The sequence below is a fragment of the Myotis myotis genome, unplaced genomic scaffold (genome assembly GCF_014108235.1).
Source record: "Myotis myotis isolate mMyoMyo1 unplaced genomic scaffold, mMyoMyo1.p scaffold_m19_p_10, whole genome shotgun sequence".
NCBI classification, from domain to species: domain Eukaryota; kingdom Metazoa; phylum Chordata; class Mammalia; order Chiroptera; family Vespertilionidae; genus Myotis; species Myotis myotis.
The window spans coordinates 4081727-4096706 of NW_023416314.1; the positions used below are offsets into that span (position 1 = coordinate 4081727).

Consider the following 14980-nt stretch of genomic DNA (forward strand, 5'->3'; position numbering starts at 1 on the left):
ACCACGCTGTGTTCACGGGTGGAGAGTTGCTCGTGGGATTCCAGTCGAGAAGCCACATTAAGGTGGAGAAACTCTTTGAGGGAGGGCCAGGACGAGGCAGTGTCACGGTGTCCCCCTGGTTCTGCAAGGCAGTGGCAGCCGGGCCTGCCCAGCCAGTGCCCTGTGTGTGAATGCCCCCGTCGCCGTCACCTGACTGCCTGCACAGGGCCTCCGGCCGCAGAGCGCGGGCTTCCTGTACCAGACGCCTGAAGGCGCACTGCAGCTCAGCCTACATGCTGCCCCAGGGTGGAGAGTGACAGTCCCGTCGGGAAGGCGGAGGAGGAAATGGACAGTTCCAGCGGCAGGCGGGGCTGGGCCTGCGCCGCGCACCTCCCCGCCCTCCCAGTCCGGCTCTGGGTCCTTTCCTCCCATCCTCCTTACTGAGCACACACCTGTCTTTGCGGCCCCTTCCCAGCGCTACTGGCTAACTAAGACTTGAAGAGAGAGCCGTGAGCCTAGCCAGGGAGGTGGTGGTTGTGCTGGTAAGGATCTTTTTCTTTGCATGAAGAGGATGGTTAGAGAACAAGCATTTAGCGTTCTCCACCCCCACGCCCCAAGCTGAAAGACACATCCCCAAGTCTGCAAACATCTTAGTCCAGTGGCCAAATCAGAGAAGCTCGGGTGTAAAACTCAAGAATGTCTTCTGAGGACCAGGGCCGTGTCTGCGTCGTTAGCAGCTGTCATGCAGGCCTGGCCTCTACCCAGCCAGCTGCCGCGGACGGAACGTGTGGGCTGTGCTGCCAGGCCAGCGTGTGAATGATTCTGTGCGAACCCATCAACACCCCTGGAAAAACAGCTCTGAGAAAAGAGGACGAAGATGACTCGCGAAGCCGCAGCAGAAGGCCTCAGCTGTGAGACCTCCACTTCTCGGAGCCGACGTCTGTTAACCATATATTCTCAGGAGCAAATCGTCCTGTTGCGAACACGATGAACCTGACTCAGTTTTGTTCCCTTGAGACTTGAGTTTAGGCCAATGCTGTCATAAATGTGATTCTGACCTCCGTGGGGGCTGTTCCTAACCCTTACTTCTCCTGCGGGTGACCTCGATTGAAACACCCACCCAGCTCTGTTGTCTTGTGATCATCATATTCGCTAAAGGAACCAAGGGGTTAACTCAGGAAGGAGGCTTTTGCCGAAGAAAGCGGGTTCGGGTGAGTTTGTGTGGTCGCCAGGGAAATGCAGAGGGCGGAGCGTGGAAGGCTGTGCAGGTAACCTACATACTGCACGGAAATGTGTGATTCCGGCGGCTGCTGAAGTAAGTGCTTGTTTGATTTATCTCCCACAATGGGATGGCATTCTCCTCTTAAGTGGCATTTCATTCGCAAGCCAGGCACTGTAAATCTGAACTGAATATGTAAGTAAATATCCCTCAAGGAGATAGCACGCTGCTGGCCTCGTCTGAGGCGGCACAGCTGAAGAAGCAGGCTCTTGGCTTCTGGAAAAGGCTCAGCACCTGAAATGCATTCGCTTCCAGAAGGGTCCTGGTGTAGCCAGCCAGCGGCGGAAAGTCGCCAAAGTAGCATTGGGCTTATAGCTCCTACCTTGACCCTCACACACTGAACCTCACACTCGGTCCATCGGAACTCGGCTTTGCACTGCCTGGTCTGGGCACATGGCCGTGCAGGGCAGCGTGGCACGTAGCTTTTGCTGTGGCATCTTTGCGCGGCAGGGACAAAGACGGTGGCCGTGTCCTGTCAAGTCCCAACAAGACTGCCTCGGTGCATAAATGTTAAACTAAAAGGCTGTCGATCTGCTGCTGTGGATAGGCAAGAAACTGAAAGAGCTGGAGCACCATAATGATGAGCAACTTGTATTCTGATTTATTTATCACACCGTGGTTAAAACCATTTTCTCTAGCGTTGTATACTTTTAATATTATTTTGACATTGAATTTTCACCTAATGAAAAGGCAGGTTTCAGAAACTTTTTAAAACATTTATATGTTCCTGTAGTTGAGGGGGGGGGGGAGAATCCCTTTTTTATTAAGATACAGAATGCATGTTTATCAAAATTCATCTCAGATTCCACTTGGAAATATAGATATCTTGTGTGTGAAAGAGCTCACTGAACTACAGAGAGTGACAGATATTACTGACAGAACAAAGTTACGAGTGATGAAAGAACCAGGAGACGCTTATACTCATGTGGCCGTAAATTAGCTGGTAGCAGAAGAAAGAGTGCTGCTTGCTATTCGCACAGAGCAGGCGGGAAGCCGGTGAACACAGCAGAAGCCACACAGGGCATGTGCTGGTTTGCTTCCAGCCTGCCTGGCCCAGCCCTGTGTGGTTGCTGGGGTGCAGCACACGTCCCCACTGGGTGTTACTGGTGGAAGGGACGCTGGCATCAAAGTGACTCACCTCACAGAGGTCATGGACAGGAGGCCATGGACAGTGAGCCTGTGCAGAGATTCCAGCCGAGAACCAGGGAAATTGGGACTTGCAAGTGCTAGTTATGGTTCATGTTCCGTTTAGCTGCTGTGAGCAGCACCCGTCGGCCACTCTAAGGAACAGTTGCCTAATCCAAGGCACAGCTCACTGACATTATGTTTATCTGAAGTACGGTAACCGATTCACTGGACTAGCTGGTGCACCCCAGACCCTCTGCAAACCCCGTGGCTGATGCTCAGGGCACACGGAGTGCAGCTGGCGGGGTCGCCCATCTGCCTACACCCACCTGCGCATCTCATCTGCCCGGCAGTGCTCCTCAGGCTTTAGGAGACATCAGAGTCACCTGGAAGCTTGTTAAACAGAATGCCCAGTCCCACCCCTCAGGTTATTGATTCTGTAGGTCTGGAAGGGGCCTGAGAATGTGCATTTCTAACAGATTTCCTTGTGATGTGAGGTGTGGTCCAGGGACCAAAATTTAAGCACTGCTGTCCTACTAGTTGAGTTATATTCTTCATTGGTTTGTAAACCACCTCAAAGAGAAGGTTGGACTTCACACCGAGAGATTAGTCAATGAATACACAGCTATATGTTTTAAATTAAGGCAGCCCTAGCTGGGTGGCTCAGTTGGTTTGGAGCATCATCCTTTATATCAAAGGGTTGTGGGTTTGATTCCCAGTCGAGGTGCATACAGAAGACAACCAATCAGTGTTCTCTCCCACATCAATGTTCCTCTCTCTCTCTCTCTCTTTACCTCCCTCCTTCTTTCACTCTCTTTTAAAATCAATAAACATACCCTCTAGTGGGGATCAAAAAATAAAATGTTTACAGCATGTACTTTTTTATGGTTCCCCACTATAAGTCATTTTTTTTTTATTTGGCTCAATGAACTGCTGTTCCCAAATACATCTGATAAGACAACCTGTATTTAGGACAGCATTTATGTTCATGGCGAAACAGGTATAGTCAGTGATGGAGATGGAAGTTTTTCCACAGGTTTATGAGCAGTGCGTGTGGGGCTTGTAAAAATGTAGGAATACATACAGGAAAGCACCTTCCCTCTGCTACGTGTCTGTGAGGAGTGATGAAAATGGAGGAGCCTAAAACCTAACGGCAGCAGGAATGCATCCGCTCTGGCCTGGCCCAGAAGGTAGGAGCCGGCACCGGTCCAGGCCCTGGAGAGGGAGCAGGAACAGAACACTCGGGCACTTCCCCTAGAGGTTGCGCTTACTTATGGTTTTAATAAGAAAAGAGGAAAGTTCAGTGTTGGTATTGGATTCCTGAAAACAGGGAAATGTTAGGATTCTTTTCTTTTAAAAATTGGCAGAACATTGTTCTCCAAAGATAAGCCTGTGTACTCAGGAAGGGGAGGAGGTGTGGAAGGCTGGAGGCAGTCTAGTATACTTTGTTTCAAGTGCAAACACAGTCTAATGAATGCATTAAATTGTCTTAATGCTGACTGACTTTTCATAACTAATGCAGTGGTTTCATGTACTCATTTCCTTACAAAGAGATGGAGAAATACAATTCCCTTATATCACGGCCCCTGTTCAGTGACTGGGGTCCCCCACCTCCAGCTTCCCCTCATTTTTAGGTGTGGAAGTGGGGATAGTAAGAGAAATCATCATCGTTACAATATACTAGCTGGTGTTTATTGAACCCTTAGTGCCAGGCCCTAGGCACATGCATCATCACATTTAATCTTCACGTCTGTCTTCTGCATTGGCTCCCAATACATATTTCCATTTTGTAAGTGAGAGCGTGGAGGCTTAGGTTTACTCTCAAGGTCACACCATTTACACAGTGGACCAGGATTTGAGCCTAGAGCCATCTGACGCCACTGCCATTACCACAGGTGTCTTTGTTCAGGTACTTCCAGGGTGTTCATGAAAAACTGGCTCTTTTCAACCTGAATTTTGAGCTGAATGTTTTTCTGTGGTCTTGAGATAGGGTGTACTTGTTCTTGGTCACTACAACAGATGACAGCAATGGAATGACTGTTCTGGAACTAAATGTGCTGTATTAGCCCACAGCAGGGAGCTATCCTATATAATAAAAGCCTAATATGCTAAGTGTCTGGTTGTCTGGTCATCTATTCAACCCATCAAAGCATAATATGCTAATGATATGCTAAGGCTGCTCAACCGCTCACTTTGACATGCACTGACTACCAGGGGGCAGACAGTCAACCAGTTGACCAGTTGCTATGATGTGCACTCACCACCAGGGGGCAGACAGTCGACTGGTAGGTTAGCTGCTGGGGTCTGGCCAATCAGGACTGAGCCAGACAGGCTTTACACGCCCTGGAGCCCTCCCGCGGTCCCTCCCCGGCCCCAATCTTGCACTGGTAGGGTCCCTCAGCCTGGCCTGCGCCCTCTCGCAATCCAGGACCCCTTTTGGGATGTTGAAAAGCCAGTTTCGGCCCAATCCCGTAGGCCAGGCCGAGGGACCCCTCTGGTGTATGAATTCGTGCACTGGGCCTCTGGTCTTTGAATGTTTGTCTTTTCTAATTGTGTGTTAAGTAAAGTGATTGGACAAACAGTCCTCTCCCGCCTGCTAATCTGCTGTAAATCAACCTTCAGATGTTAATAAAACAAGTCAAGATGACACAGGAAGTTCCATTTGTATTTTAAACTCCCAATTCATCAGGGTCTCCTCCTTCAGATCTTATGTGAGTGTCCTTGGTCTTAATGCAGCTGGGAGATAAAACACAGATAAAAGAGCCATTGTCTCCAAAGAGCATTAATAAAAGGTGGATGTTGGTCCTCACTGAGGAGTGTTTATATATGCGGGTGGAGGGGTGGAGGCGCAGTCTGCAGGGAGCACCTGAATCAGTTAGAATTTGACTCTGTCTCATCTGCCTCCTCTGGTACAGTGCCCTCACCGCCCAACTGCCTCCTGGTGTAACCTGGAATTAAGAAAGATACATGAGCGTATATTATAGCCCATTCCAGATCTTTCCCTGTTGATGTTCTCATTTTAAAACAGTGCACTATAACTCTTTATCTCTTTCTAAAATCTGTTTCTGAAAAGCTGCTCATTTTCTATCCTTTTCATCGTTGGCCTATTTCTGTTGGTCCCTGATAACTTACGTTTAAGCTCTCCCTGATTCTGTTCTGCTGGATGTGACAGTAAGAGCTCCCAGTGGCCGAGGTGGAACAATCTGAACAATCTATATCATAAAAGGCCTGTGGTCGTCAAGCCGCAATGCCATCACGCCCAAATGAACAGTGGCTCTCGGGGCAGGTGGGGCGGGGCGGGGCGCGGCGCGAGCTAAGTAGCTGCAGAGAGCCAGGAGCAGCGGCGGGCGGGGCAGCGAGCTAGGAGCGGGTGTGTGCTCGGTCTCTAGTAATATTAATAATATAGTATTGGGTTAAAAACCAAAGAATAAGCACCCATGAGTGCATACAAATAAATAAATAGGAGAAAAGGGAAGGCTCTTCTGTACAAAAGTATTTCAATTAAGCAGTGAGAGAAATAAAAAGTACCACGTGAACACCATAGTAGTAATTGCTGCAGGCAAGATCCACCAGTGACTGTTAAAATTAATGAGCAAACGTTTAAGGAGAAAACAGGATAGTTGCATAGCCTCAAAAGTAACTCCCCCCAGGTATTTATTAACTGCTTTGGTGGTTCTAAGATACACATATATCCACAGTCTCTGGTACTTCGCCCTCCCAGAGCCGGAGCTGAGCTCCTCTCTCCATGAGCATAAGCTGGACTTCAGTGACCCCGATTCAAGGCCTGGAAAGGGAAGCAGTACATTGCCTGTGGAGACACGGGGCACACATCACCCCCACCAGGTGATCAAGGGTCACGACACCGGGAGGCACTGCTTCCAGGTGCCCCTTTCATCTGACCGGAGGAGAAGGCCGCATCCTCTGCACTCTTCCCCCAAGTCTGTCAGCTCCGTCTGACTGTGAGAAAACGTCAGACTTAAAACTGAGGGGCATCCTACGGACCGCTGGCCAGTGCGCCTCCAGCTCTGGAGGCGATGTGGTCTCCCACAAGGTGCGTTGTTAGCTCTGATCGGCACGCCGTGATTGAGGAAGATGTTTACAGTAGGGGAAGCTGGGTGGGGCTGTAAGTCTTAAAGCATTTCAAAATAAAAGGTTTAAAAAGGGTACCTCAAGGGTACGGGACAGTGTAAGTAAAGAAGTTATAGAACCCATCCTTTTATTTGCTTGTTCATTTGTTCACTCGTCCGTTTATCCCTTCAGCAGTGTTTTCCCTGCCCCGGCAGGAATGCTGAGGGCATCGCGGGGTGGGGGAGGGTAAGTGTGGGCTCTTCCTTGGCAGAGCTTGGCCCACCGCCTGGTCCGGAGGAAATGCTGGGCCATCTCCTGCTCCTGTTAGAATCGCAGCCTGATGGGGTGTGTGGCGGCTAAACAAGGGCTGAACTGGGACAAGTGAGTCCTATGGGAACACACAGGAGTGGCTCACCCAGCCGTGAGAGACCACAGGGGCTCTCTGATCACCTTTGTAATATGAGTGCGTCCATCGCTTCATCTTTCAGTCAGTGTTTTCAGTAGGAATGCATACTTTTTTTTAATCCTCACCCAAGGATATGTTTCCGGGGGGGGGGGGGGGGGGGAGAGATCCATTGGTTGCCTCCCATAGGCGCCCGACCAGGGATCGAACCTGTGGCCTATATATGTGCCCTGACTAGAAATCGAACCTGCAACCGTTTAGTGCACAGGATCAGCACTCCAACTAACTGAGCCATACGCCCAGGGTAGGAATGTCATACTTTTGACTTAAATTTTGAATTCTAATCCTCTTGGATTCTGAATGCCTTAAAAGTAACAACAGTGTTATGGTTTTTGTGTGTACTTTGGATCATAGGGAAGGCTATAGAGTTTGAATGGGGTAAGAGTACTCAAATCATTTTGGGTTGGAATCTTTATTATTTTGGATTTTATTTAGCAATAAAAATATGTAGCAAAATATATAGATGCTGCTGTGATTTTTAAATTGAATAATAAAAATATATTGGTTTGTATGACATTTTCAGTGTTAAAAAGATATCCTCAAAATATGCTGAAATCAGAATATTTATGCAAAATGAATTTTAATTGTAGCATTTTTAAGAGTAATAAAACTTGAAAACAATCTAAATATGTAATGAGTAGATGGCTAAGTGACTTTTCTGGTTTACTTATGTGATGTGCTATCACTCATTAATTATCGTATGCACACACACCCCCTACACTGTATATGGAAAGGAAAAGGAATACTCTAAAATATTGGAAATAATTCTCTCAGGGTTGAGGGATTTCCTTGTTTATACATTGTTGTTTTCCGTTTTCTTCCATGAGTATGTGTAACTCTTAGGAATGAAATAGAAGCGAGGACACTGAGGAAGGTACTGATTCTTGGAAGGCATGGAGGAGGTCCCGGGCGCGGTGCAGCAGAGGAGCGGGTGCTCCCGGGAAGTGGGTCCTCCGGGAGCCCAGGCAGGCAGCCGGCTCCCTGTGCAGCATGGACAGTCATTCCATAGGAGCTTCCTTTCCGCACCCCATTTCTCAGTGCTTTTAAATAATGCCTTTGATGGTCGTGTAGGAAAACAGTGTTCATTATAGGTAACACCGCGGGGTTCCTCTCTCGTTTAAAAAAAAGTACTTGGCCTATGTGTCAGGTGGGTGAATTCTACATACAAATGCTGAAAAGGTACTGGCTGGCAGCCTCATTAAAAGCAAACTCTGAAAAGGTACTGATAGCCTCCTTGGGAGCCCGGCTGGGGTAGCTCAGTGGGTAGAGTGTTGTTCCATGGACCTAGAGGTCCTGGGTTCGATTCCCAGTCAGATCATACGCCCGGGTTGTAGCCTCGTTCCCCAGTTGGGGGTGTGCAGGGGGCAGCCGATCAATGATTCTCTCTCATCATTGATGTTTCTATCTCTCTCTCCCTCTCCCTTCCTCTCTGAAACCAATAAAAATAAAATAAATAAATAATAAATAAATAAATAAAAGCACTGGGAAATCTTTGTCTCAGAATTGATTACAACATGGCAAACAAGCCCCGCCCCTCGTCTATCAGTGTCAGTCATTCTCTCTTGGCCATTTGACCTGATGTCAGCAACTGTCGCCATCGTCACTGTGAAACCCAGGTCTGACCGAGGCCATGCAGGCCACCAGACACAAGGACGGAGGCCGCTGACCACACTGGGAGCTTCCTGAAAACATGCTTAGGAAAGGGAACAGTCCTTAGAATCCCGGGCCCCGCCCGCCCAGGTTTGCTCTGTGTGCATAGGTCACTGGAGTCCGTCCCAAGAGCAAGCCCGGGGTCGGTCCCTGCACAGTCAAACCAGGGGGAAGACGGATCAGATGGGGAGAAGCACGCTAAGTGGCGAAGGCACCAGAGCTTGAGATAGGACTGAGCTAACGGCCTGTGAACCGAGGTAAAATGAGGAGACGCATAGAGCCAGGGGTGGGAGAGGGAGCGTCCAGAGCGTTCAGGAGACCTTGGGTTCGACAAGCTGCGCACTTGGAGTGTTATAAGGAGCTGCCCTGTAGCTCTGCGTGGGCTGTACTCAGATGTGAGGGGCAGGCTTCACAGGCAGGTGGGGACCAGAGCCTGCTTTTTCCTGGAGATAGAGCAACTACCATTTGGTTAGCTCAATATGTTGAGCTACAAGCATCTAAAACAGCGGTTCTCAACCTGTGGGTTGCGACCCCTTTGGCGGTTGAACGACCCTTTCACAGGGGTCGCCTAAGACCATCCTGCATATCAGATATTTACATTACGATTCATAACAGCAGCAACATTACAGTTATGAAGTAGCAACGAAAATAATGTTATGGTTGAGTCACAACATAAGGAACTGTATTTAAAGGGCCAGAAGGTTGAGAACCACTGATCTAAAACATTAAGAAGACTCTGCTTTTCATCTTTATTTTCCCCCAAATTAGGACTCTTCCTAATGAAAGGAAAATGAACAGTTTAAGTGAGCCTGCCGTATCTGCTTACACTGAGTCAGCCTTTGCCTCAAAGAGCTCCAATACGCTCATGATCTTGGCAACGCGTTACAGTAGAAGTAGTTTTAGCCGCGTGGCCTCAGCCTCCAGTGTCCAGGACAAGGGTCAGCAGAGGTGGCTGGGCGCAGCCTTACTCTGAGTGAGCACCTCTGCATTGCCTGGGCCACGTCGGAAATGGTCGCCAGATCCAAAGCCGGCTCGGGCGGGCCGGGAAACAGAACTGTGACACAGTGCATCTCGGAGTTCCTCTGACCCGCACACGGGCCTGCCGTGAGCCTGTTTGCCATGCTTTTCTTGTGGTTTGTGACAGATAAGAACTGTATTGATTCCGGGCATCTGCTGGCAGTAACCTTTGAAAGGGCAGGTGATGCATCACCGCAGAATTTTATCTATCAATATCGGAGTAATAGAAAGACAGGGATGACATCTAATCACAACGCTGCTGGCAGATCATAAATCTGAGCTGATGCTTATTGGTAATGGGCAGTAGAAAGAGGACACGGATTAACATTAGGATAAAGTCAGGGACATCTGGGTGGGAAGGACGACCTTTGGCCTGAGAGAAGTCCTGGTGGGCATGGCTCCCTCACAGGGACCCGGAAAAGGTTAAGAAGTCTGGCCCGAGTTTACACTGCCGGTGGTGGGATAGCCTGTCTCAGCCGTGGTTTCCTCTGATGTAAAGTAGACATGGCGAAGGATTCAGGAAGGTTATGCATGCCAGCTCTCAAGGTGTGGTCCCTGGATCAGCAGCAACAGCAGAGCTTGGGAACTTACTAGAAATACAAATCCCTGGGCCCCACCCCTGCCCTGCCAAGTTAGAAACCCTGGGGCCTCAGCAGGCTGGCTCCGGGCTTCTGATGCCAGACAAAGCCGAGACCCACAGACCCGTCTGATGCGACACTGCAGCCCTGGGCCCGGGCAGAGCTGGGGGCAAAGGAACAGCACTCAGTCGGCGTATTATTAGTAGTATTATTTAGTTCCACCATTTATACTAAAACCTTGTTCTGTGATAAGCTCTGCAGTGCTCATACCTCGTACTTTCCTTTGATTCTTGGGTGAGTTAGGGATGAAAGGAAACATTTTGGGAAGGTAGGCATTCGTGGCCTGGCGACGACGCCGTGGCCCTGGAAGGATGCGTGCGCCTGGGACTCCGCCGGCCGAGGGTGCCACGCTCTGAGGGTTAATGTTCTGACGTGCGCCTGGGACAGGTTAGTGCTTTTGACATGTCAGGGAGCTCCCAGCCCAGCCAGTGAGTCGTGCTGCAATTTAATAACATAAATGGAGTGTGCCTGACTCGGCAAAGAAACGGCCCTCCTTGGGGCCAGAATGTATAGTCCCTTCTGCACTTACACTCACAGTGTTTTTAATCATTTCATGTTTTTATTATATCCCAAGTACAAGGTGCTACAAAGAGTCCCTGGTGCTGACTGACAGTCACTCAAAAATTGACAAATCTAAAAAGTGAATAGAACAGCAAGCCGCTCATTACGGGTTTTCTTTTATCTTTATTTTAAAAAAAATACTTCTTTAAAAAAAGCAGTACCTTATAATGCCGAGAGAGTCGATTTTGGCATCTTATTCATGAATAGTAGTAATAAAGTCCCCCAATCCTTGGTCTTTTTCTGCAGAAATTATGGCTGTGCAAGGCGGTGGGGGTTTCACTGTGTTTCTATGAAGTCCGTAATTCACACCCTGAATGTGACAAGCATGACTGCCCATAAACCTAACGACTTTTTTAAGAGACTGAAATTCGGAACATTATTCTCTCTGCGAGTGCACTTCAGTCACCGAGCCGAAAGCTGCTCCGAGACCCGCGCCCACGGGGGCAGCAGGCGCCCCGGAGGCAGCGATGCTGGCACATCCACGCAGGAGCGCGTGGCTCAGGCATGAAGTGCAGCCGTTGCAGTTGCGACTGAGCAGGAACAGAAATGAGAGCATGTGTGACCGTTCTGCTGCTCCACCCTCGTCCCCACTGAAAAACAGCAGGAAGCTTTTCCATTAGGAAACTGACAGAGGGTGCAGGTCTAGGCACATACAGCTTCCGTGCTGGTGAAGCCTCCCCAGCTGAGTGAGGCTCCTGCTCTCAGGCGAGCCCTCTGCGCCTGTGCTTTCCGGGAGCGTGTGCCTCCGTGCGCGGCTGCGAGGACTGCTGTTCGCCCCGCCTGGAGAGCAGGCGCACTCCCTCAGCCGCCCAAACAAGGCCTGCGGTCCAGGCCACGCCCGGGGGCCCGTGAAGAGGCGTGGAGAAGGGACGCTGTTGCTTACCTGTTCTTCCCCTGAGCCTTCCACGAGGCCTTTTCCGTGCCTGTTGCTTTTTGCCTCCAGCTCAAGACTCTTATTAGTTCTCTTAAACTAATTTTATAAAAGCAAAATTATAAAAATGCTTTGAGGTTTGAAATTCAAAAGTATATTCAATATGGGCGTTGGGTACAACTGAATGTGTTGGTGTTGCTAGACTTGTTATCTCCAGCCCTGAGAGTGCCTAGGGCCCGTGAAGGTCTAAACAGCCGTCATTTAGTGACTGTTCAACAAGCATTATAAACACTCGCCGGGTAAGCTGCGTTATGCTTTAGGAGACAAATTAACAAGGCCACTGAACATGAACTGAGTTCGGTGGAGATGGCTGTTAATGTCGTTACCTGTATTTTCGCAGTAAATTTTATCTACTAGACACAGAGTGAAAGGCCTGTTGTAATGGGTAGTGTAGCTTTTATCTTCTTTCTCCTTTAGGTCATATAGTTCAGTGGTTCTCAACCTGTGGGTCGCGACCCCTTTGGCGGTTGAACAACCCTTTCACAGGGGTGGCCTAAGACCATCCTGCATATCAGATATTTACATTACGATTCATAACAGTAGCAACGTTACAGTTATGAAGTAGCAACGAAAATAATTTATGGTTGGGTCACAACATGAGGAACTGTATTTAAAGGGCCAGAAGGTTGAGAACCACTGATATAGTTGAGTTGCATCACTTTTGGAGCACAGCTCAGCGGCCTGTTCGGCTTTCATTTGGGACCACTCGCTTCATTTCCCTGTTTGTCCTGTCTTCCATAGCTCAGTGTGGTGAGCACAGAGCATACTGTAGCAGGGAAACCGCAGCAGCAGACACTCACCTGGGTGCAGCGTGCGAACCGCTGCCCCGCGGGTGTGCGAGGCCCCGGGTGTGCGAGCGTGGGGCGCAGTGGTGGCTCGAGGCTGAGTGGGAAGAGTCTGTCTGCTCTGGCCGCAGTCCACAGCTGCTGCCGGAGGGGTGTCTGGGATGTACGGTTGTCCCATGAAACAAGGAAGAGTGCTAGCTTCTACTTCCTCCTGTTGACTTTATGAATGACCCCCATCGATTCATCTCCGTGCAAACTTGAATTTTTAAAGATTTGGTTTTAAGTCAGGAGAGGATAGAAGCCATGTGTCTCCTGGAGACAGGCCTTGTGGTGGTGGGTCGTCTCCGCCCATGACCCTGTTTCACCAGGGCCCAGAACCGGGCGTCTGGGACCTCCGCCCCTCCCCGGTCTCCCTGGGTAAGCAGTCGCCTCGGGTTTAGTGCAGGGCACCCGAAGCCGGCAGGCGCACTGTCCTCGAGCCAGAACTCCTCAGACTGTCTGCATAGGGTGACCCGAGTCTCTTGTTAGGATGCAGATTCTGACTCAGGTCTGGTGTGACTTTGAGATTCTGCATTTTTAATTCTTTTCCAGGGATTTTCACACCTCTGTCCAGCATACTGAACAGCAAGGCTCTGGTGGAGAGGCGTGGGGAGCCACCCCGGTTTCCTAACCACATTTTTGGTACAAGTGCGGGCTACGAAAACCCTTTTCAGTCTGAACAACAGAAGTGACCAGGATGCACGTGCAGTTTGCCATCTCTTTTAAACTCAGGTCTCTGCGGGTCTTAGAAGGCCACCAGACATGAACCGAGTTTGGTAGAGATGCTAAGGGACACTTAGGGCGTGAGTCTTGGGGCTCTGTGAAAACCTCCTGATGCCAGAGGCCGTGTCTCACCAGAAATATTCTCGACTCTCCTCATCCTGCTCTCCCACCCCGAGCTCTGCCGTCTCTCCGATTCCCTCGCCTGGCTCCTGTCAGCCGTGAGGAATCTGGGCAGAGCCTCTTAACTGATCTTCCTGGCTCCAGCCTTTCCCTGCCTCCAGCCTCCTCTCCTTCTCCTCACAGACATTATCTTTGAAACACGGGAGTGATCATATCACCCCCTGGATTAAAATCACTTAATGGGTCCCTATTAATTACAAGATAAAGTGCAAATTCCCTAGCCTGGCATATATTGTCCTTCATATCTGGACCTGGTGACCTTTCCGGAAAGTCCCTTCCTGTCCTCTTCCGAGCTCATGGCACTTCGTCCCTTGTTGTAAACATGCCACAGTCCTTTCAAATATCTCCCCCTCTGGACCCCGCACCCCGTCCTGAGCTGTTCCCCCTCCTCCAGGTTCCCGAACAGGTTGGTGCACTGCGGCCGCAGTCTCCTCACTCAGGGGCCACTGCGCGTGGCTGTCTCCCACGGTGGCAGGGCTGTTCTCCGCACTGAGCACCGTGGGCACAGCGCCCGGCCTGCTGCTTTTCACCAGCCGCGCGGACCTGCTTTGAGCCATGGAAAAGGAAATGTTTGGCTTCGGAATAAAATATACAATTGAAATGAACAATTTCAAAAGCAAAGTTATAAAAATGCTTTGAGATTTTATTTTTATGCTATTTTTTAAATTTTTATGAGTGGTCGCGGAGCTGTCCGGATTGTGAGTGCTGAGACAGACAAGAACAGCACACGCAAACCAGGGTCTGAGGGCGGGTGTCAGAGCTGGCCAGGGAGAGCGAGTGGCCCTGCGGGCTCCTGGGGTGCGGGAGCGCCTCCACGTCAGTGTCCGGCCGCTATAATAGACTGTAATAGATGGGTTTGGTAAGTGAAAATGGCATAAGATGTTAATGTCAATAACAAATTAATGTCAGTCACCAGTTTTTTATTGATTTGCTTCCTGCATTCAAAGGTATATTTTTACCTAAGAATATATCTATTGGTGTGTCAAAGTATATAATTGTCAAACTAAACCAAATATTATTAATTAAATTTTGTATGTGCACTTTTCTTTCCTTCGTGTCACACGAAGGGGGAAAATTACAGCACCAACCTCTGCCCCCCCCCCCCCCCCCCCCCCCCGCCACAGAAGCACACCACTTAGTGAGGTCAGGTTTCTGAGGACCTCAAGCATCTTGGACACCCTGTCTCGTTAGGGAGCAGGAGTGGTCTCAACACCTTCCTCAGAGCTCGTGCCCTGGTAGTGAAGGAAGGAGCGTCAGTGAGAAGTGGCCGCAGCCTGGAAGGGAAGCACGGAGGACACAACCCAACAGGCTGAGCTTGTTTCGAGAAGGGCCAAGCCGGCGTACAGGTTTCATTAGCTCAGGGGTCCTCCCTGTATATGACAAAGGAGGGGGAGTCAGAAAGCTGGTGGGCATTGTTTTGTTTCTAATGTATCATGCATTTCATGTTGGCCTTAGCGGGAGAGTCAGCTCTGTGGAAAGCTCCCGTCCAAGAGCCGTGCCCCCGAGGCCAGCTGGGTCCCTGGGGGGTTGGCCGCCGCAGTC

General features: G+C 49.8%; 1 protein-coding gene across 6 annotated transcripts in view; it reads left to right on the forward strand.

The window, feature by feature from the left end:
* CADM1 (cell adhesion molecule 1) overlaps positions 1 to 14980 on the forward strand; it is a 349165-nt gene that overhangs the window by 253918 nt on the left and 80267 nt on the right. The gene's annotated exons all lie outside the window — the stretch shown is intronic.